Raw genomic sequence first — 23,894 nt, 5'->3', positions numbered from 1 at the left:
ATTATACAAGCGAGAAGACGACTCATCCAAAATGTACCTCGGTGAGGCAGCACTCACCCAGGTCAGTTGGAAAACTCTGCGAGTTGCCATGGTAACTGATTAGTGTCCAAAGTCCCAAACAACACACGTTGGTGACTGTCAATAAGGATGCATGATTCTATTTTAACAATAACATACATGCAGAGAGAGCTAGAATAGATTTTATTTCAACCACCGTCTTTGTTAAGAAGCACAACCTTTTTCTTTTTTCATACACACGAGGACAGGGTTATGTAATGGATTGTGTTGAAGGCATTTCATGTTTTACAGATCATAAATCATCACTGAATCTGAATTTAGTTTAATTTGCTTCTCTTTCGGTTGGATCCAATTAAAGGTATCTTAATTTGCACATAAATTAACTGAGATTAATAGAGCGGGGAGCGAAGATCTTTATAACGAATGGGGTAATTCTGAGAACAAAGAGAAAAGGCTCTGTGTGTGAGCTCATAATAGATACTAGCACAGGCAGATACATACGGTTTCGGAAAACAGACGGAGGGCGAAAATATGGAGAAACAATAGACAGAGGGCTGTAGATGCATTGTTAAGAGCAACGCGTTTCCTTTTTCACGTGTCATGCTTCACCCACCTCCCTTCTTCCTCCTCCCATCCTCATGTGCCTCTGACAGGCTCTGTGTGGGTGTGCATGAGAGAAAGAGAAGGAGAGGGAGTGATGGAGAGAAAAAGCTCTTATTTATGTAAAAGCTGACATGAGAGGAGGTGCTCAGCTGAAGCACAGAGCCTGACCAAGGCTCTTTTAACTCTTCACAGTGAGAGCAGCACCAATCAAGACCAACAATATGCTCTCCATGACAGCAAAAATAAGGCAAAACCAAGTTTTAATGAATTACCTCTATGCAGTGTGTCAGTGGTAATTATAATTTCCTCTGGCTGACTAATTCACTGCCTCTGTATATCCACAATTTCACCCTTTAAAGGTCCAGTGTGTAAGATTTAGGTGAAAGGGAAATTTTGGCAGAAATTTACTGTAGAATAATCCTCATGATGTTTTCACTAGTTCTTTTCATCTAAATTGTATGAATTGTAGTTTTCTTTACCCCAGAAAAGACCCTTTATATTTAAATACTTTATATTTACATGGAGGGGGTCCTCTCTACGGAGGCCGCCATGTTTTTTACATTAGTCCAGACTGGACAAACTAAACACCTTTTGAGTTTTTATGACAATTAAAGGCTGCCACAGGTTCTTTTTCATGTTTAGAAGGGGAGGGTGAGGTGAGGGGTGGTCAGCTGACACATTAAAACTCAACACTAGATATCACTAAATTCTACACACTGTACCTTTAAAAAGACACCCAAAAAAATGACATAAGGCCGAAATACTTCATTGATATTTCAAATTAAAATGATGCTTTGAGTTTAATCATTAAATTACACGTTCAAATTTGTAATCTGAAAAACCCAGTGAAGAGTCTTGAATTGCAACCGCTCTGTTGCACACAAGTGGAACAAAAGAGGACACTAATCGTCTCAACAGGTTCTTGGTTCTCAGCTAATTTGCAATCATTTAATCGTAAACAAACACTGTGTGGAATTATCAGTCTAACCATCTCTGCCTGGTGAGGAGTAACATGGCAGAGAAACTCCTCAGGATATGTGAATGCTGTAAAACAATCTACTCTGCGCCTGAAACATGTGAAATCAGATGCAACAGAGAAATGTCATTCACTCCTGCCCACTGTTAATGGCTGCACTTTATCACTTTCAACTCCATCACATTCTCGAAGACTCAGCACATCTGATGAAATATTAAAGCCAGAGTACAGTGGGAGGTTTGAAGATGTTTTTTACGCAATACATCACTCTCCAATGTGTAGTGGTTAAACACATGCTCCAAATAATAAAGAAGTGGTAGTGGTTTAGTGTGGCCCCGGGCTCCCTCTGTGAAACATCAAACACTTCAGCAATGTTCCCCTGGGAGAGTTGTGGCACACAAAAACATGATGCAACACAGTATATCCAGTAAAGGTCAGTCATTGAAAATTTGAAATGTTAATTTTTCTTTATTTTGGGGGAAAAGCACTGAAGATTGGTGGGAGACTGAGAAAGCGAACATTTTTTGATGTTCTGTAATGAGTTGTCCCATGTATGTGTAGCCAGACCTCATTTATCTATTCATTTGTTTTACAGATACTGCCAATGCAATAATACATGTTAATACAGTTATACAAAGACGTCACAGTGTAAAACAGAGGGAAAGGCAAATCAATACAAAATCTGCAGTTTATATTTGTTATTTTTATCCTTTTATGTTTTCTTCCTAACTACTGAAATTCTGTGGAAGGATGGGACCCAAGACAGAAACCTATTGAGTCTGTTTCTCAGCAGGATTACACAGAAAACTAAAAGACAGATTACCACAAATGTTGGTGGCAGGATGTGGTACGAGTCAGGAAAAAAATAAAATAAAATTGGTGCAGATCCGGATCAGGGGGAAGATCCAGGATTTTTTGTTTCATATTATGAGATGTTTTCCAACGTATCTACACATCCTAGATTTTTATTATTTATGAGTGTGTGCAATTTAGTGCGGATCCAAATAAAGATCCAGATCTAAATGTGGGTTCGTGAGGGGACTGTGGGGCGTTGTTGTTATAAAATTGTATAGTTGTTGTGCTGATTTGCCTGTAATGTAAAACTGAATCAGCTCTTTCCAGTTCAGACCTGCTTCTCTCTGCTCTTCCAATGTACACGATGTGAAAGACATTTAAAAACTGTATCTTTAATATTCCTCGAATCATGATTCTAATAATAATTATCTGCCTTTGACATCTACAAAGAAAAACCTGGCAGTGTTTTGAAGTAGAACAAGAGGATTTGGATATTTATCAGAATATAGTTTTGCTTTGACAAAACAAAATGGTAGATTAAGCTGATATGTGATATGTGCTGCCTCCCAGGGCTACACAACAGTTCTAATTTGTTGGTTCATCTCATTCCACACTAATCAACCGATATTATCAATTTTAAAGGACAACAGATGGAGGAACTCTGGCATCATCCTCTTCACCTCCATCAGCTTCCTGATGAAAATAGCTCTCAGATTGCCCAGCGGGTACAGTTTGGACTGACATTCAATAACACTGCCAGGCACGAACAGGAAAGCACAGTGATTAATCCTGAGGTTAAAACACAGATGATATATCAGCCATATTGTGATATTTATGAACATTTCCACAGTTTCACAGTGACACTACAAAGCAATGTGGGCAGGAGTGAAATGGTCACCTACTGCTACAGTAACAGTGTGTCACAACAGCCCAAAATGTCAACCCCTGGCCTTTTTACCCTCCCCTGCTGATCTCACAGTCCTCGCTTATTAATAATAAACAGTTATAGACACACACACACACACACACACACACACAGACTCACACGTACACAAAAGACCGCCTACACGCTCACACACCTCTCAGTCCTCAAACATCTCGGCGTTCCTATTGTCTGTCCCTCAGTTGTGAAAGAATTTTCTTCTTTACGTCTTTCTGTAGTATCAGGCGGGTCACACACTAAAAGTAATTGATCATTTCTGTCTCTAGAATTGCTGTGGAATCCACCTGGCCCTATTCCCAATGGCCGTTGGCATGGCAACCGAGGTCATAAAGAAATCATCGACCGAAACTCCAGTCTGGCTAGGATCTCATCATAACACGGCAGCCCTACAGCTCAGGGACAGGTTCAGGCTTTGTTGCCACAGATGTATGTATAGGTATTTAAACATGTTCCTGCAATGAGGACAAACTCACATTTCACAGCGTCAACTCGCTCATCTCTCTTTTCTTCGATGAATCGATTGATCCCTGTGTTTGAGACTGTCGGTTCCTCTGAAACTTCCTCCAGCAGCTCACATGATTTCCATTACACCAGTTACGGGGGCAAAATGATCTCACGCAGCAAGGAACGAGTGCGCAAGAGCACAGTAACCTTCTGTACAGGGTAATGGCACGGGAGCCAGTTGCCATGGAGTCAGGTAACATGTGCCTAACACTCACGGATCCATGTAATGAATGAATAACAGCATGGCAATCAAAACTACAGGAAATGTTTTATTTGTTTAGCTATGTACGGAATAGATGCAGGGGATGAGCACTAAATGTATAGGTGTGTGAGTGTGTGTGTGTGTGTGTGTGTGTGTGTGTGTGTGTGTAGGATAATGTATACATCTTGAATATATGATATTTCAAGCAAGTTCACTGCTCTACATTCTGCCATCTTGTTTCTTAATCCTAATGTGGACAGAAGAGGAGGTGTGTGTGTATGTGTGTGTACATGTGTGCATCAAAAACAAACAACCAATACGCTGTTAGATCTCGTCTCCTGGGGACGAATCGTATTCCTCTCACTTTCTTTGATTTCAACGACACATCTGTTCATTAACCAATCGGATCTGATTGGCCGTTGATACGCCCTCAAATTCAGAATTACGTAACCCTTCATTTCCATAACAAACAAGTGCTCTTGTAGCACCAATCACCTCATAATCCATTTATGAGGATTAAATTCTTACTGCAGCTTATTCGGATCAGGACTAACAAGAAATTAATTGAAAGGGGTTGACTCTATAGGAATAAAGCTCCGTGGCTCAGCTGGCAGAACAGAGTGAGAAACGCTCAGAGTGGGTGACAATACTGTTGATATAATTGGGAACATAACACGCACTGAAATTGTCCATCTGCATTAACTCATGCGGTGCTGTCATCAACAGCTGGAAGGACGTTATTTTCATGTGCACCCCAAAGGTACAAACAGATAAAAGGAAAATGGTTACTTCAAACTACACACACACACACACACACCCTCACACACTACTGTTCACGTCCCTGATGTGCTAATTGCTGGAGGTGTGTTCCAGAAACCCAAAGAAGGCCTCTTTCACCTGTACAAAATTTCACAAGGACCTGAAAAGCTGCAATTAAAGGGTGACACATTTCTGCTCCTCTCCCACTGTGTGTGGGATGGCCTGAAATAGAATTGCAGGGTTTCAACAGGCGAATGGCGCTCTACGCCGCTGCACGGGCACAATCCTGCATCTCAGCGAGGGGAAACAAATACTAGCTGCGTTCGTAAGCCTCACCAATCTGTTTTGGGAATTTCACCAACTGATTTGACAGACAGGCATGATCAGGTATGATGACAGGGGAGGCTATGCATGGAGCAGTGGGCTGCCACAGGAGTGTTACTCTGAAATGGCATCACAAACACAAATACACACACACACACACACACACACACACACACACACACACACACACAGAGTGGATCAGTTTCCAGACTGAGCCCATGACCTTTGTGAGTGCAGTTGGGCGGGCAGTGGCGGAGGTTCTCCCTCCACTGCCGCTGTGCTGATTCACAAACTGAGGCTAATTCCTGTTGTGTGATGCCGTTTACATCACTTGCCCGAGGGTGTAAATCTTAAATATGGGACCATTATTATTCCACAGTGGCATGTGTTTGTGGGGGTGGGCTGGGATGGGCGGCTGGTGGAGGTGGGAGAGTAACATGCGTGCCACATCTATACAGGGGTGTAATTATTTGTCTGTGCATGTGCGTATACGTGTAAATGGGCCTTGATGAAAGTGTGTGTGTGTGTGTGTGTGAGAGAGAGAGAGAGAGAGCGAACAGAAGAGTCTGTTGCTATGCGTTTTTTTTTTTTTTTTTTGCATGTCCTCCCACTGGTCTCCTCACATGAAGCATCACAGCAGAAAGGAGTTGAACACATATAGCTGAGCCATTTCCCAGTGATTAACAACACTTGAGCAATGAGAGCCTCGGTGTAGCATAAGAAGTCGGTCATATCCCTGCATTGTCTCCATGCTGTGAGGGACAAGGGCTTGAACCCCTTTAAATTGCCTGTTGTTTCCTCAGATTGTTCCATTACTTCGATGGACTCCAGGGTTAGAGCGCGACAGGAAAGTCATCGCCGCGTTTTAACCGTTGAATCAAAGCATTTTGTTATTTATCAGCCTATCCCACCGTGGAGAGCTATATGGCTATGACTTTCGAGTTATGTAATGGCTCAAACACTATGTGCACACTTGACTGAAAACTGGGTTCCTCCTGTATATGAAGTATCGTGTTGGGTTTCCACAAAGAAACCATCCAACAACCTCTCTAGTTTTACGATCTCATGTTCTCAAAGAATGTAATGTTAAATATGTCAGTGGGTGGGTTTCCATCCACTAACAATAGGTGGTGGTTGATCAAGGCAGTGGGTGGTGCTAATAAGAAAGTCATTGGAGAGGAAGACATATTTAAAACCAGCACCAGTCAAACAGTAAAACATGGTGGAGAATGACATGTTTGTGTCATGTACATGTGAAACATCTTTCCAGTTTTCACCTCTTCAGTGGACATTTAGGTCACATGTTTCAAGTGCAGCATGATTTATTAACCAAGTCTTTTACCATTGCACTTTGTTTCACTTGGCTTTTATCTTTTATAAAACCTTTTTGCAAGAGTTTTCCTTGTTTTAATTTTTTTCAGGTCTACTCACAATACATTTATTCTACAACCTCACAACACAGTGGTCGTGTTAGGTTTTTACGCACAAAAACCAGTCGGTTAGATTCAGGGAGAGATAATGGTTCGGGTTAAAATGGGTTCTGAGTTAATGTGAGCGAAAAGATTGTGATTTGGACTAAAATGGCTGCTTCTTTAAGGCTATAACATGCAGTACTTGCACTACAATATCTATTCGTAGGAGAGCCGCCACATGGCTGCTCCACTGGCATTAATATATCTAGTGCTTCATTCTGCCAAAGAATGTGTTCCCTCTGAACATAACTCAACCAGTGAATATGTAAAATGTAAAATGCAATGCAGTTTCAGTGTAGTTGAACAAAAACGTAATTTCTACGAGACAGATTTGTTTCTTTGATGGTTTTATTGGCTTTTGAAACGTGAGCAGGCAGCACCAACACTGCAGTACAAATACTGTGTGATCCTAAAAGGAACTCTGTGATTCATGAACATGAGCCAATTTAATTTTGGAACATTTTAAAAAGTAATCAGGTTACTTCCTTTGGCAAGTTTAATTGCATCAGAGTTATTATGCAACATACAGCTATGCTCGTGGGTTCTGTCCAGCACTGACAATGGCACACACATGAAACACCAGTCTCCTCCTGTGATAAATTATTAAAAGGACGATTTATTTAGGGCCGAGCAGAGAAATCCTCTCTCTTATCTGACATCTATGATAAAAATTTGGCTTGAAAACCACATCACTATGTTAATTTCACAATCCCAGCACTCTCGCCAGAAATAATGTTATGAATCCCGATATATTTCCATAATCTCCCTTTTACTGGCAGCAAACGAACCACAAACGTTTTGTTTTTAAACCAACGCAGATGGGCTGACAAATGTGTGGAGGCTGCCATATGGGAAGCATTTACTGCTCTCCATGCATGTGTAAAGTGCCGTGCATGTGAAAGAGATGTCTTTTGGAGTTCAGTCTGGAGAATATTCTGGACTCCTCTGTCAGGTAGCATGCTAAAGTGTAAGTGGTGCACTGGTGAAGGAGCGAGTGTCTTCTTAAATATTCACATTATATATTCTGAGAAACAGCAGTCGGACCCAGGAGGACTGAATTGGGCTGAATGTTGGTTTAAATATTGTGCAGTGGAAAAAATCCTGTGAATCTAGAAAGAGGTTCTCTGGTGGAAAATCAACATCCAGCAACATCTGTTTAAGCATTGGGTTTAAAGAAAAGGAATCAATACTTACTATGTAGAGTTTGGTACCAGCCCAAATACAAAAGAGTGGCGAGAGTATAGCCACTGAAGGAATGATTCATTTGACACCCTTCATCATTGTTGCACCCTTTTTTTTAAAAAAAAGCCGTTTTGTGCTGCGACGGATCAACAATAGACAAGTAATGACTCATGCAAGAGTCGTTCCAAAATGAACAAAGAATTATAAATTGACTGTGACAGTACAAAAGATGCAGATGATGAGATGGGACACATCGATCAAATCTCCAGCAGATCAGGTCAAAGCCTGACAAAGACTCTAAAAAGAACAAATCTGTGTGTGTGATGGTGTGAAGCTGCCGTGTGTGTGCGTGTGTTCCCAGTGAATTTGTAAATCTGTGAATTGCTTACACCTTCACGACTGGAAAACCAGAATGACACGCTGAGAGGAAAATTATATTAGGCGACTGCTGGTAAGAGTATGATTACATATAGACAGGTGGGTGCTGCCATTATCTCTGACAGAGGCTTTATTTTCACTGGCCTCTGACCCCAGCTTCAGTGCGATGAGACACTGGAGAAAAGTTCAGCGAAATAAACACTAGCTTGTCTTTGTGGCTGAATGAAGAATATGGTCGCTCATAATGGACGCGTCACGACTCTGCAAGAAGAGCAGGAAAAAAAGGTCAGTGTTGGTCTGTGATCAGTTACCATTAGCCTAAAAACTGTTCAGCTAACAGCTCCGAGCTGTAGACATTATCAAAAAACATGATTAACTAATGAGAAAAACCTGATGGCCATTAGCAGTGAGTCTGTGCAACTGAAGGGCAACAGCAAGATGTCGCCTCTAAATGGGTTAGAGCACAGCACCAGGGACCATTACTGTGTGCGTGTGTGTGTGCGTGTGAGTGTGTGTGTGTGTGTGTGTAGTGAGCCAGGATGGGATAAGAGGAACAATTATGATACCCACTCATTTAATGATAAGAGCTACGACTGAGCTGGAAAGAAAAATAAATATATTAGGCGGCTTAATAGAGGGCAGATAATTGAATACAATTGGGTAAAAGAGCAGAGACTGTGTGAGATGGAGATTAGGTAGAGCAACATAAAACGGATAAAAGGATGACAATGGAGGTGAGGAGACAAGGGGTTCAGGGTGGGAAGTTTCTGTTCCTGACTGAAATACAAATGAAGGAAAGATTTATTAGAGTGCAGCTTCAAAGCTGTCAATCTGTCTGGAGTTTACACTTTAAAGGACTTTAATGGATACTTAATAAAAACCTTCATATCTGGTCTTATAGATGTTTAATCTACTTACAAATGTCACTTCATAACCAAAGGGAGAGATGTCAATATCTGACACTTCAGGAATGGTACTGTTAAAAAGAAAGATGTAAGTTCTCATCTGCAAATTCTATTATAAATGTCAGCTGAACTAATTCACTGAGGAGTTAAAGACACAATCACCTAAATAAGACAACTCACATGTGGAGGTATAATCAAATATCCTGAAGCTCATTAGCAGCTAACTGTTTTTTTAACAATGAAGCTCACCAAAGGCAGTGAATCTACTGTAGCATCTGTTCAGCGAAGCCTATAAGGCTTCACACAAACTAAAACAGCTTTGTATATGTTGTTGGATTAACAAGCACCATTAAATCATGCTTGTTATAAGAGTAAGAGGTTCTTAGCTCAATAACCATTATTGGATGATTTTGGGCTCGCCTGTGCGATGCTCGGTGCCGGCCATGCATGACACTGTGAGCCCAGGAGAACGGGGGAACATCCCGCTGTTGGAAAAATCATTAGCTCAAACCTCAAATTCAATTACCTCCTTGGTACTGGATCTCTCCTGATAGTCCTCCAGAGGACTTTGCCACCAAAATAGCTTCCATAACTCCCCCACTTTCATGAGTTCCCTCCGCAGGATGAAAGGGCAGGCATCAGAAGCCGCCATCGACAGAAACCCCAAAAATCTAAAAAACACTATGAGAAACCACTCGGGGAGCCAGTGGGGAGCAGTGAAAGTAAACAAATACAAATCAAGCACAACATGGAGGGGGTGATGGTTTGTTGTGCCACAGGACTGAGTGACCACACAGCTGGAGGAGACAGACACAGAAACATGCCTCAGGTTTTCAAATATTGGTCACAACTGCAAATGAAACCCACAACAACGGAGGGAAAGTATTCAGACCCTTTACTTAAGTAAAACTATTCCATTACGAAGAAGTATTTTCAGCAAAATATAAGCAAGGAATCAATGTAGAAGTTTTACTTGTTCTGCAGTAAAATGTTTCCAAAAGGTCATGAGATGAAACTGAGGGGTGATTAATAGTGTCAGGATTTAAGAACATAAATACTCTGACACAAAAACCTGAGAAATCTGAGAAAATATTGGATGATTTGCTCTTTATGAGTTTAAAATGGTTATTTAAATTAATTCAGCCATTTTGTGATTCATTGTTATGTCTGTGTGTAAAATCTGAAACCAGTGGTCAAATAACGACTTCAAGCAATAGCATGAAATGGAAATAAAAGTACAAGTACCACAAAACCGTACAAGTATAGGCTACTTTAGGACATTTTCACACATATGAAACTGAACCATGATTTGGATTGCTTGCAGTGTGAAAACAGTTCCTTGGATAGTTTTTGGGATTATAGGAAGTTGAGGAGTTGAGTATTAAACTAAATAGATGAAGAAAATGAAGGGGGTCGAAGGATTGCTTGTAATCATCGCCTCTGACTATATAATGTTTGTACGACGAGACAAGGCAAGGCAACGGAACAAAGACATGAACCTTGGTTTGGATCACGGTTGGGACTTTCAGGTGTGAAAACACCCATAGTGAATGTACTTTCCACTACTGGACTGCAGGAGCCTGACTGTCCAAAGTCCAGTAACATTGTCTTTACAGAGAAAAAGAGTAAAGACAATGTGTATAACACAGAGAGAAATAAAGTGAGAGTGGGAGAGGCAGAAAAGGGAGTGTGTAGGACGTGAACACCATTCTATACTCCTTGCTTCAGGGGAGCCCTGAGGGAACAGTGAGTTGGTACGCCATGGGCTGAGACGAGCGGATTAACAGTGATGTTATTCTGTTTGATGTGGGAGGAGATGGAGCCAGGTGGTGCAGTAACACAGCGATAATCTGTTGGTTAGGAGTATTTGTGTATGTGTGTCGTTTTTATAAAGGAGGTGTAATAGTTAACAGCTTCGCCTGTGTCACATTTTCATCTCATCGAAGTTGTTTAGAGTTCGTAAGAGAAAGCCAAGAATTTCGATCTGTGATTAAACGATTCCACTGCGGCCTTGTGGGATTAGAAGATGGAACACACACACACACGCACACACACACATACACACAGACAATGTTGACTTTTTTTGACACCATCTCCAGGGTGCAGCGCTGCTTTTACATCTACATACATAACATAATTTGCCTTGTTAGAAAATCCTAAATTAAATCACTTGAATTATGAGTAGAAAACCTATCTCACTATTTTTTTAAGCAAAGCTCTGGGGATGGCAACATTGGTTAGTCAGTCAGAACACAACTCTAGGCTGATTACATTTAACACAGGCATTCATGGTCACTAAACGTTTCTGAATAATTTTCATCTAGCACCACCATCAGGTCAAAAATTTAAATTTAGTGTGTCACCACATTGTACATTTAGTACCATCTAGCTAGTGATTCCAGAAATCTTTATGTGGCTTGCATATCTCGAGAACTGTTCATCTTATTGGCTTCAAACTTGGCATGTGTATTGTTAAGTGTCAAAGGAAGGGCAGGGTCAAATTTGCTAAGATTTGGGCACATGGTACATTCAGTATTAATTATTTGTGAACCAGCATCACCACAGGTTAAGCAAACAGCCATTTTCAAACAAACAGGTTTAGAACGGGCTCTGCACTAGCTTAGCGAATATAAAGAGAGTAGACTGATGCTGTTCCTAAAACACTAAAACTAAATTATGAATGCACGGACAATTTTGACTTAACTGTGGTGTTTTTTTATTACAGCAATCGCATCAGTACTGAACAACCGCTTGAAACCAGCAGCTATAGTGAAAGATCAGATGCAGAATTTACCTTTCTCCTCTTGTGGACCCATTTTATTTTTATTATTCATTCATCATCTGGATGGAAATGAACTCCTCCACTCAATGCAAATAGTTTATTGAGTCACATTATCAACCCTACCATCCTGATCATAAACATTTTTTTATTCCAAGATGGAAAAGCTATTCAGCCCTGAGACAAAATACATTTGACATTATTTTCATGCATTGTGAACTCTTTTAGTTATACTTATAGAGTTTGTACTGCAGATGAAGTCATGAGACTTGATTTGAGAAGACAGATGGAACTGTGAAAACAATACATTGGAGAAAAAATAGAATTTTGATTTGAAAAGAAATGAGGTTTATACTATAATGCAAGACAAAACAATTTCTCTACTGTGATAACATCAAACTGTATTTATAGCGGTGGGGTCCAACAATCTCAGTCCACACTCCGATTCATGAATGGGAAAGTCCCTCAGAGCATTTTGTTGAAACTATGTGGGTACTAGTGATTCATATTTTCACATCCGTCACGTCAACTTAAAAGAAATTAGAACTAAAACGTAACAATGTAGCTTTAAATCTACTGAGTCCCTTTACAATATCATCATATTACTAAGCCCTAACAAAACAATATCAAACTAGAAGGGTGCTTGACAGCAAATACCTCTGCCAAGGCTAATGCCTTAATTCACCATGTAAAATAATTTTGAAAAAACATGTTGAATCTGTTTGTTCATCTATCAGTTACAGAATGTAAGAGGTTCCTCCGCCCCTCCACTCAATTTATATGAGGTCAGTTCAGTAGTTATACCTAATGCAGACAACCAGACAAACAATCACTAATGAAAACAACCTCCTTGGAAGGTAACAAGCCTCTACAACAACATTTACTACATGAAGACGCGGCAGTGATGTGGCTGTGAAACGTGTTGTAAAATGGCATAACTTTAAATGACACTTGACTGAGCACGGATGTCCTGTTTGACAGATACACACTGAGTTGTTTCCTCCATCCTGTCATGTCATTGCTGTCATCTAGACACGGGTAGAGGACGAGACGTCAGAGAGAAGTGAAGAACTGATGGTGTGTACTCATATCAGAAGAGCAGAGGAAAGTTAGTTTGTACATGTAAGTGAAAAATGGATGGAGTAAAATCTCATTACTATTCCATTTATAACCGGGACGCATACATTTCTTACATTGTGTGATTAAGTTTGGCATTTTATGTGCATCAGTGACTTTTGCATGTGAAACTTTGCTTTCCTGTATCTACTGTGTGTGTTTGTGCGTGTGTCTATGTGTTTGTGTGCATGCATGTGTGAATGTACACACATTTTGGTTTCAGAGGCCCAGTAATGATGTCATTAGTATGAGGCTGGAGTGAGTACTGAACCTCAGGGCACAGCAGCACCACAGACGATTCCCCTGGAGTTAACTTTCCTCATATTCATCATTCAGTGAGGCCAAACCGACACACCATAATCAACACCAGCAGTGGCAGCAGCAACAGCAGCAGCAGTTACATCATGCTGTCACTCTCCCCTGGCAGTAATCCATACACCTGAACTATGGCTGCAGCCTCTGTTTCTCTTTTCCTTTGAAAGTTTTAATTTAGGAAACTGTCGTCTCTGACTAAGCAAAAAGTGGATGTTGTTTTCTTGGTGAACCCTATCATTAGTCAGTCAGAGATTGGGTTGAAACTGCTGAGACGCACAGAGCCTCGGTGCCAATGAAACGTGTGCTGTGATGAATCACATTTAATCCCAAACCTTTTACGAGTCTCCGTTCCTCCGTGTCCTCCTCTCTTCTTCCAGTTCACCTCTTTTATCATTGCGTATGGGGGCCATTTTGAAGCAGACCCCTCACAACTGTCGAATAAGAGAGCAGGGGAGCAGATGGCAGTGAGACTGGCTCCAGATGGAAATTTTTGGCCAGAACAGCGAGGTTAGTGCAGAAACACCCCGACACTAAGTGCCAAGGAATCTTTAAAGAACCGAAGTGAGTCAGGACGCTGGTGTTGATGAGTCCTGAATAATGTCGCGGACAGGACCACGCTTTGGGAACAATTACAGAACTCTTCTTTGGTGGAGTCACAGTGGTCTCACTATTATTGCTACAATAATATTTAATGAGTAAGTTAATGATTGGCTCAGTCTAAAATAATTAAGGGGCTTTAATATGACACTTGGGAGAACATTAGTCATCAGGCAGCAGGCAGCTGCAGGGAATCATCCAGGATCCACTTCAAGAGAAGCGTGATTGTGCTAACGACCTATTGGAGGCTAAATATTCACCTTTCGTTTCACGTTTGAAATCAAATCAAGCCGTCTGCCCCTCAAATCTTATACAGAGCATGACTCATCGGATTTACTCCCAGTGATTTTCCTCTAAGCATTTGGACAAATTATCAAAGAAGTTATCTGTATTGTATCTCATGGCAACTTTTTAAGATATTCTACTTCACAGCTCAGTTAAGAGATAGGGCCACCTTATGTTGGGGGCATCATGATTGACAGCTGAGACTGATCGGTTGAGCGCTTGTATCAGCGGGACCTCGCTTCTGCGTCTCCAATCTGGCGACAAATGTATCCGGCCGTTTTACTTCATTTCTGGATAGTGGGAGGAAGGGGAAACATTGGATTTGATGAGAATCAGAAACCTATCATGGCTATCTATAGTAACGCAGGTTATTGTCAAAGGTGCTGTGATTTGCTTTTTGTGCCTTTGTATTATTATCGTAACTCAGGTGGATACAAACCAATGGTCTGTGTCATTGCTAGGATAGTGTTTTGACTTCTCACAGTATATCTTTAATAAGACATTTTTACTTTGTCCATGATGTTTCTCAATCGTTCTTTATGGCGTCTCTCTATGTTGTAGGTTTAATTGTCCTTTTAATTAGCCTCTGAAAACAAACCAGTTTTTTAACTTCCTTTTTTATCTTCTAGCACCTGAGTGTGTGACAGTGAGGTAGCGTCCTGTCTTTTTACTTTTAATAGCAGTGCCACCTTTAAGTTATAATAAAAATGCAAAATGCTTTTGTGTGCGACAGAATGGTCTAGCTATTGTTGGAAAGTTATTCACCAAACAAAACATAATTCTTCTATGAAATAAAATTTTACTAAAATTTGAATTAGCCATCATCACAACAATTGTAATCTTTTCTGGGTCATTGAAAATAAATTCACCAATGTCTACATGATCTTAGTCAACAGACATTGTCTGAAGCTATTTAAATCTAAATTTACCATTGGACTGAAGTTTTATAAGTCAGGCTGCTGTCTGTTCTGGTCGTCATCATCTGTTAACTCCTCCGCACACATTATTTCTCACATAGTCAAGATTAGATGAGAAAAGGACGTCTTCTTTGACCCTGACATATCACTGACGCCAAACTGATCTCAGAGTCCCACCTGAGGCGTCCAGTGCTGCAGTGGACCGTCAGGTACCTGGGATGGTCAGTGTCTTTAATAGTAGCAAGGTAAGTGCTCGGGTCTCAGCACATGGTCTCATTCTGAATGTCCCACTTTCCCAGCCCACCGATTCTTTGCTGCTAAAAGCTGCTTGAGTGTTATCATCCATGTTGAGCTTTAGATGACAGTGTGTGTGCTCTTTGTTCTGGCTGTGTCTCGTGATGGGTCTGCAGTGTGCTGTATGAGTCTCGGGCTGCGTCACCGCTGACTGTAATGGCTGAACACTGCAGGGTGGAAACACCACTGCAGCCTGCATATATTTATATCCTTTTTTCCCCCTCAAAAACTAGATAGAGAACACGTCATCTGAGACTTTTAATCGTATAAGATGAGTGTTATGAGCAAGTCGTTAATATTCATATCGATAAGAGTCACTGGACTCTATTCTTGTTTCTGTAACAGTGAAATAACATTAACTGTGAGTAACTTTTCTCAACAGCTAATTAGTGAGAGATTGTATAGAAAGACCGTGACTCTATGATCAATAATGTTTCTCTAGGATTAACCCCACAAGACCAAACACTGTATTTCAAGGGGCAGAGCTGGTCCCCATCATTACCTCCTCAGTGAATACACATTCCCATTTTAATTTAACCAGGCAAAGCAGGATGAGCTCATGGGGTCCTGTTTGGAATTGGCTGTGGTGCGGTACAGGTATCATTTCCTGTGTCTTTCTGAAAAGCAGTGTTTTTAAGCTACTGTACAAACTATCACCATGGCAACCACAGCTACCCTGAAAATTCAACAAAATAGATTTAAAAAAAACCCAGAAAAACAAAATCACTTCTTAGGGATTCATCTGTAATTACAAGAGCAGATCTTTTATCTGCTGCTCACTGGGCTTTTTTTGAGTGGGAGGGCTACTGTAATACATGGGTAGGAAGGGGGTAATTTATCAAAGATTTTTCTTTTCTGTTCCATCTGTTCATTTCAGTTCTGCACCCCATCACACTCATTCTGCTTCATCAACCTTACATAAGAGAAAGGTCATACTATATCTATTATTAAATGACTCAGTCATGGTATATTTATACATTATTAATCGCCTCAGTGTCGCCTCTAAACACACACAGCGTGACTCCAATCTGAGTGTCATATATGTATCAGCACAAACAAGTCGGCAATCTCTCAGGAGCAACACAACATCAGAATCATTAATAACGTCCTCACCAATTCAGCAGTGTGAGCCTTTAAATACACGAAGAGCGATAAGGAGGCTGCCTGTGATCATGCTATTGTTAGAAGAGAAAATTGAACATGAATGGCAGCGCAACTCTAAATACCAAACATGTCCTAAGAGGGAACTGAACAAGCAGCCTTTTGTGTAATAGATACGATTGTATAACATCTGACTGAGCCACCTGAACTGTCAGCATATCAGGACCATAAAAGCAGCACAGAAGCAGAAATTTACTGTGAAAGCACCGCATGGGGCAGAGCAGCAAGAGCTCTGAGACACCCGCCCACCCTTCCTGAATCAGCCGTTTCTGTGGCGACCAGAGTGGAGGGGGGTGGAGGGAGGCGCTCGGTGAAAGTGAAGAGACAAACATTTGAAAGCCGGTGGGAGGGATATGAAGACATGAAGGGATGGATGGATGGGTGGATGGATGAGGAGACAGATATTCTGAAGGATGGTTGATGAAGGGATGTGGAAGGGTCAGTGGGGAGCTGATTCCTCAACATCACAGTCAGTGACAGATTGACAGTCGTAGGCATAACGCCAGCGTCCAGTGCGTGAGACAATCACTGAGGGGATTTTTCACTCTTGGTGGCAGCGCAGTTCACGGTCATGGCTCAGGGGTTTAAACCATCCAGACGCTGACAATGTCGCTCTGTGAAATCTCACTCAGCCATATGGTCCTATTCAAAGCCTCGTCTTCCTCTGCCCTCTCTGTTCGCAAATCATAAAGGCTTGAAGTGAGTCACGGCAGATAAAGGCTTTCTTCACCAGCAAACTTCAAAAGAAACGAAGTTCATTCAACAGGTTGTGAGCTGGGAGGAAACAATTCTGGACCAACCTGCTGATTCCTTGAGGTAAACACTCATGAGCTGCCATTACACACGAATTACATCCAACACGAGCGTGCAATGGTACAAGCGGCAAGTGATACATACTAACATGGAGGAGAGGAAGCTGAACTCTGATATGTTTTTCATGAACAGATTGTGAGACAGATTTACATAAAAAATGAAAAGGACTTTGTTTGAAAAAAATTCAAAATAAATATGACGAGATAACTTCAAGCCCTCCTGTTAAATACAACACACAAGGAACAAAACAAACCATTTAATATTTCTGCTCCGAATGAACAGCACATTGTACTTTGCTCATACTGCAGAAACAAGAGCCACACATGATGTTGCTCATCAGATCTTTGCTTCATTAGATTATGTAATGGGTTGGATTCTCCCGTCAATGCCACAACAAGCAGAGATGGATGCAGAACACGTCTTGCGCAGTTAAAACAAAGCCTCACGCTGAGCTCAAGAACCACAGTGAAAATCTGAAATGTAAACACCTGCAGATTTTCCTGAATGGTTGTCGATAAACTACACACACCCACACACACACACACACAATAAACCAAAAAAAAAAGCACAATCTGCATTCCATCAAATACACATACGCTGACTGAAGCGCAAAATCTGACACAGTCTTCTTCAGGTTTTTCTTTTTTCTGTTTGGAAACAAGACTGAGATAAGAGTAGCAGAGCTCAAACTGTTCCCACTCCACCCACTTTCTCGTTCAGGGGGCACATGGATTTACACATTGGGATGAAATCAGACAGGTTTTCTCTTGTCAGCAGCAACGCCCCTCCCCCCTCCAACCCCTCCCCCCCTCCCCCCAAAACTCCCAGTGGTATTTTACACTTGTCAATCATGAGATAAACAAGCCTTCACACTAACTCACCTGCCTGCAAACATACATGTAAAAACACGCCCACCCTTCACATCCAAACGCACACACACTATTGATGGATTCACCTGATTTCTAAGAGAAAAACTTTCAGCAATGCACGTTGATGTCATCAGTGAATTTTAAAATGTTGATCATTCTTAATTGTTAAATCAAACTGGGTCTACACTGCTGGGAGTATTTCATCATGAGGCTGAGAGGACTCACCTGTCTGTGTGGCTGGTGTCAGGGTCCTGGTGTGCGAGGATGCTCAGGCAGAAGATGCTTCGGGACTGGTCTCACACTGGACACATACCAGAGGACAGACGGGCTCTGCTCTGTTCTGCTCTGCTCTGCTCTGCTCTGCTCTGCTCACAGCACTCTCCTCCTCGCTCCAAGTCTCAGAGACAAACAGCAGCTCTGCCTCCGCTGCCTCTCCCACTCTGCCTTTCACACTTACTGTAGCAGCAACAGAGGGAAGGCTGGGGGCTGCAGACTCAGTGATCAGCACAAGTCTCTCTCTCCCTCTCCCTCTCTCTCCTCTCTCCTCTCTCCTCCAGGCTCTGTGTCTCTCCTCAAGTGTGGCTACAGGCAACCATGGCTGCGGAGATGAGCAGAAAAACAGTGAGAAAGTGAACAAGGATGAAGTTCACTCCTTTGGGAGTATTTATGTTGTGTGCTTTCGTGGGAAAAAAAACAACAACAGCGTGCTCTGCGAACAACAATGCACACAAGCATACAGGCAGTGGGAGAAAGCTTTACTCCCACCTCCTGCTCCCCCTTTTCACCACCACCTACCCACTCACCCACCATCTCCTTGCCAGCCCCACACCAGCCTGTTAAAATGAGTCATCAGCTGTCAGCCAATGGTACGTCGGCACACAGCCTCCGATTAGAATAACAGGAGTATTTATGCTCTCCTGTTTTGAGAAAATGAAAATGGAGAAGTGTCTGCGAGGACTTGACACACTTTGCTCTTGATGGTGAAGAGCAAAGCATTGAAGACAATCTACTCTTTACTCTTTCATATAATTTCTAGCTCACAGAGCATTCAGCATAAAGATAATGTATGGCTTTAAACACACAGCATTCATCGCTTGTGTGGTGTGGCTCACTGTGGTTTAAAATTCATTCTATCAAGGCTGCAATCACATTTGAGTATGATGAAGTCTGATCCTGGTAACTTTCCTGGGAAAATGAAGGTTAATGACTGAAATAGAGCACAGAGCCACTGAACTACTGCAGCAATGTGCAGCTACGTCCTGATGATTGGGGCATAAGTGCTCTTAGCAAACAAGAGTAAGAACTCCAGCTGAGGAATGATGTGGCGACAGATACGTCAGCATAAGCAACATATTTAACATTGTCCTTGCCCTCAAAACCATACTGGAGACATGGCTCTAATCATTTACATAGGTGCTCATAGGTTCGTCATTTTAATTTGAGTTATTACTTAAAAAGGTTTACATGCTTTAAAAAACGCATAATTTAACTCAAACTGTCCATTGCTGCAGCTCCTCGTTTCAGCCTCTGTCTAAAACTATTGGTTTTAGCGCCTGTCTCTTTAAATCCCCACTCCCAACAAAGCCCAGTCTGCTCTCATTGGCCAGCTGGCCTACTCTGTTGTGTTTGGTCAACAGCTTTACAGCACGTGTAAGAAACTTCCCTCCCACTTTATTCGGCTTTGTTCGGTGGCATGCCAGACAAACCACTATGGGGATGTCGTGATGTTACATGACAGCACGATACCCCCAGAAGTAGCACCAGAACTACTGACCAGGAGGTAAATTATTGTTAAATTAAAAAAACTCAGTTTAAAATTAAAACTCATAAAAGAGACATTGTTTATATTTACAGTAGCAGCTAATAAATACAGTTAATATTAATACAGGATACAGAGATCTGGTAAATTCACTATATGGATGGATGGATTGATGGTTGGATGGTTGGATGGACGGACGGATGGATGGGTTTATATATTTGCTTTTTTGTTTTCTATTTTAGTGTTTTCTCCTCTGCATCTTTTGGTTGACAGTTGAAACTTTCTGCAGGTCCTGCCAACACTACCTCAAGTGACTTGACATAGTGTTACTTGAGGCAGTTTATCAGATTTTGCACAGCTCCCACTGGAGCGACAAAACGCCTTTAAACAACTTTTCTCACATATGCAGCAGTACTCACCAACAAGACCTGTAAACAGAATTTGATGTGTAAAATAGGTGGAGAACCCTCTCACAGGCTCCTGTAAGTATTTGAGTGAGGCACCAACCCAGTTTCTGTCTGACCCCCTGAGAACATAAACAAAACAAGAGTATAAATATCAACATAGCATCAATGAGACCTGTCACCTCAGACCCATTTATCACAACCCTCTGGTGACCAGTTTGAATATATGTATGGGTCAAGACATTTTTCTTGGTTATATCATTTAAAATCTGCAAAAAGTATTAATCCTAATTTAAAGTCCACATGCTGAAATAAATGGGTTATTTTCGAGTGTTACAGTGGAAATTTTGAACAGCATTTATGTTCAGGTCAAGATTTAATTTGGTCTCAGACTCAGAGAGAATCAGATAAGAGTGGGACATCTGTGAAATGTGGAGCAAATAATGCAATAACGTTAACTCAATAACTGTCACCAAAAATTGTTTTAGCAACTGTAGATCCAAAACTGTGGTGGTCAACTGAAGGGGTCACACATCAGAATTAATTTCTGTCATCTCCGGTCCAGCAGAACAAATGGTGTGAAGAAAAGGATATACAAGACAAGGGTAAATGGAGGAACAGTGAGGTAAAAGAAATCAATAGCTGTTCATCTCAGAGCAGAACAATAGATAAAGAAGCATGTGAAGAGAAACCTATTCCAAAGGAAGACATGCAGCATCGCTATTAAAGCCGTTTCCTATCATAAATGTCTTTCTACTTGGCTGAGAGTATAGTATGTGTATTCAGATGATAGTAATAGAACATCCTGTGCTTCACTGATTCATAACATGCTTTTTCATCTCCTCAAATTTTCAATATCACCAGAAAAATAACCACGATGGAGAGAAAAATTCATTTATCTTGGCTTTATATTCAATATGTTCAAATACCATAGAGAAGGTGGGGGGATACACGGTCAGAATCAGATGATTGTGTATGTCTTCACAGTATATGAAAAACACCAAAATGTAATTTATGTACAAAACCTACACACTTAAACTGCAGTTAAGTGTTCCATTTAAGTAATATATATATTATAATATGTAACATTATAGTCATGTATTTGTCACTTTATCTATAAGTGCCTAGTTTTATCCAGTGTCCAGATACTTCACCAAATTCAGTTTAGATTGAAGCACAATCCTGAAAAAGCTTCACATGCTCAGAAGATCTGTTCTCTCCAGTCAACAAAGACTGACGTTGCATAAACATCTGTCTGAACTGCCCTTTGTTCAAAAATGTCTTGAGGTATTTCATTTGTATGTGTCAAACTCTTAGGATGCCATATTTAACTTTCGGTGCATTTACTCTGAGAGAACTTTAGTCAAAACACCTCACAGCTCTTTCTCTTCATTGTATGGACTTATATAAGAATGAGGTGGCACATATTTTGGCCAAAAGCAAAGCCAGGAGCAGTTCCCTTCTCCTCCTAAATACTGGACCTTGTAAAAGCAGCTGTATCCAAATGAGAATGCTAGATGGAATGACAAGCATACAAATGTATGTTTGACATTTACAGCAGAGACTTGGAAATATCAGCCGGGATATAAAGACATTACCACTTGACAGCCTTAAGGAGTGATGTTTCATATAACATTTAAGTGAACCACTTTTGCAACTTTGAGGACGGCTTCATACTTAATCCAAAATATTTCCAAATATAATAATTGAGATATTATAATATAAATGTATATACACATATGAGAATATACAGTATAGATACAAGTATTTCTGAATTGTATTTATAGTATAATAAACATGATGGAAGACAAATGCAAAATAAGACATATTTATGCAGCTCAAAGCAGGAAGAGTTGGCCTTTAACCAATTTAAAGCAAAATTATGTATTCATTAGTGGCCTTTGTACACCTACAATTGCACAATCATCTTCAGTCAATTAGCTGGGCTACCTCTTGAACATTATGGTGGCCTGAGTCTGATCACATGCATCTTTGAACACATTATAAAACTGTCTCTCCTGGGAATTTTATCAGCCTTCTGTGTGAATGACACAATGTTAAAGGATTTCAGTGATTACTTTGTGTGAAAAGGGGTTGATGAAAAGAAGGGCAGAGATACCGGTTACCAGAAGTGGACAAAAAGGTGAGAGGCAAAAAAAACCAAAACAATGAAAAGATCAAATCTGATGCAAGAGAGGTTATTCTGACCAGTGTCTGTTTATCAAGCTATGTGAACCCCTCAAATACCTTGATAAGGGACTTTTCTCAGTCTGTCTCTGCCATGTTTGAACTATACAGCTCACTCCCTCATCTCCCTTGAGGACATCCCAATCTGACACGAGCACACTGATGTTAAACGCTCTGAGCAAGGGGGGGTGAGCTCTGTCCTGCAATGCTCTATATCAGTTACTGAGTGTTGTCTTGGCTCTGGGGGACGGTGAGTGAGACACATAGCGGGTTAATCTCCTCCATCACTGTTGCTGTGTCAGGGGATGACAAAGGTGACAGGCCCCAACTCCCAACTCTGTTCTTTAAAAGAGGTGTAACTGAGTGTGTGAGGGAGTTTGCAGATGTGTGTTCTATCACTGCAGAAATGTACTTTAAACTCAGTACTCAGTAATCCATAATGACAAATAGAAAACAGGATTTAAGAAATGTTTACAAATTCATCAAATACCAAAATGTGAATGTTTGAGACCATAGAGTATAAATGAAGATGGACGACATGACGGCTCCCCAAAAGTGAAGCCAATAATCCTGATCGCCCTCCTGCAGTACAGCTTGTAAACCCTGCCTCCTCTATGTTAGTGAATGGGACAAACTAAAGGTGCATGGTTTATGTAATTTGAAGCAGTTCTTATTGCACTGATGTATGTATTGTTTTCCTGTAAATTTGGATTCAATCGGTTATTTGATTATATAAAATTGGGTGAAATGTCATGATTGACAGCTGAGACAGACTTATGATTGGTGTGTTTATCGGCAAGATCTCCATTCCATTGCTCCACATCGTGATCACTACTGCGCACACTCCAAATGCTATCGAAAGCATAACAGGAGGAAGTGGCGATGTGTCATTCATGTCTATATACAGTCCATGATTCAGACCCTCTGCTGTGGCGTTAAAATTGTGGTCTCAGATGCATCCTGTTTGCTATTAGTTTTTTCCAGATTTTGATTGGAGTCCACTTGTGGCAGACTGAACTGATTATACAAGGAACTCAGCTTTCAGTATGACCTAAAGCACAATAGTACAGCAAAGACAACGCAGGAATGCTTTAAGGACAAGTCTCTGAATGTCCATCGGTGATTCAAGCTGTTTTCAGAGATGCACTGAATTCTGGAGATCCTCCAGACATTCTTTGGAGGGGCCGTATGTGTGAAAGCAAATGTTCACAGCCTCTGGACTCTCCGCAGTGTTCTTCTGGCCAGCCCTCTAAAATAAATACTCTGGAAGAGCTGATGTGAAAACACAGAATGATCCTCAGATGCAACACTGAAACAAATACAAACATTTCAGAATG

The 23,894-nt window shown here is 41.0% G+C and overlaps 1 protein-coding gene across 1 annotated transcript in view; it reads right to left on the bottom strand.

The window, feature by feature from the left end:
* Positions 1-18,977, bottom strand: part of LOC109635026 (prickle-like protein 2) — a 34,159-nt gene extending 15,182 nt beyond the window's left edge. The window contains exon 1 of the mRNA XM_020095918.2: positions 18,433-18,977. The gene's annotated coding sequence lies outside the window, so the exon portion shown is untranslated. The remainder of the gene's footprint in view (positions 1-18,432) is intronic.
* Between the last annotated feature and the right edge of the window lie 4,917 nt (positions 18,978-23,894).

Source organism: Paralichthys olivaceus, chromosome 6 (genome assembly GCF_024713975.1).
Source record: "Paralichthys olivaceus isolate ysfri-2021 chromosome 6, ASM2471397v2, whole genome shotgun sequence".
NCBI lineage: Eukaryota > Metazoa > Chordata > Actinopteri > Pleuronectiformes > Paralichthyidae > Paralichthys > Paralichthys olivaceus.
Note: the sequence above shows the minus strand (reverse complement) of the source record. Positions and strands in the feature narration are given on the sequence as shown.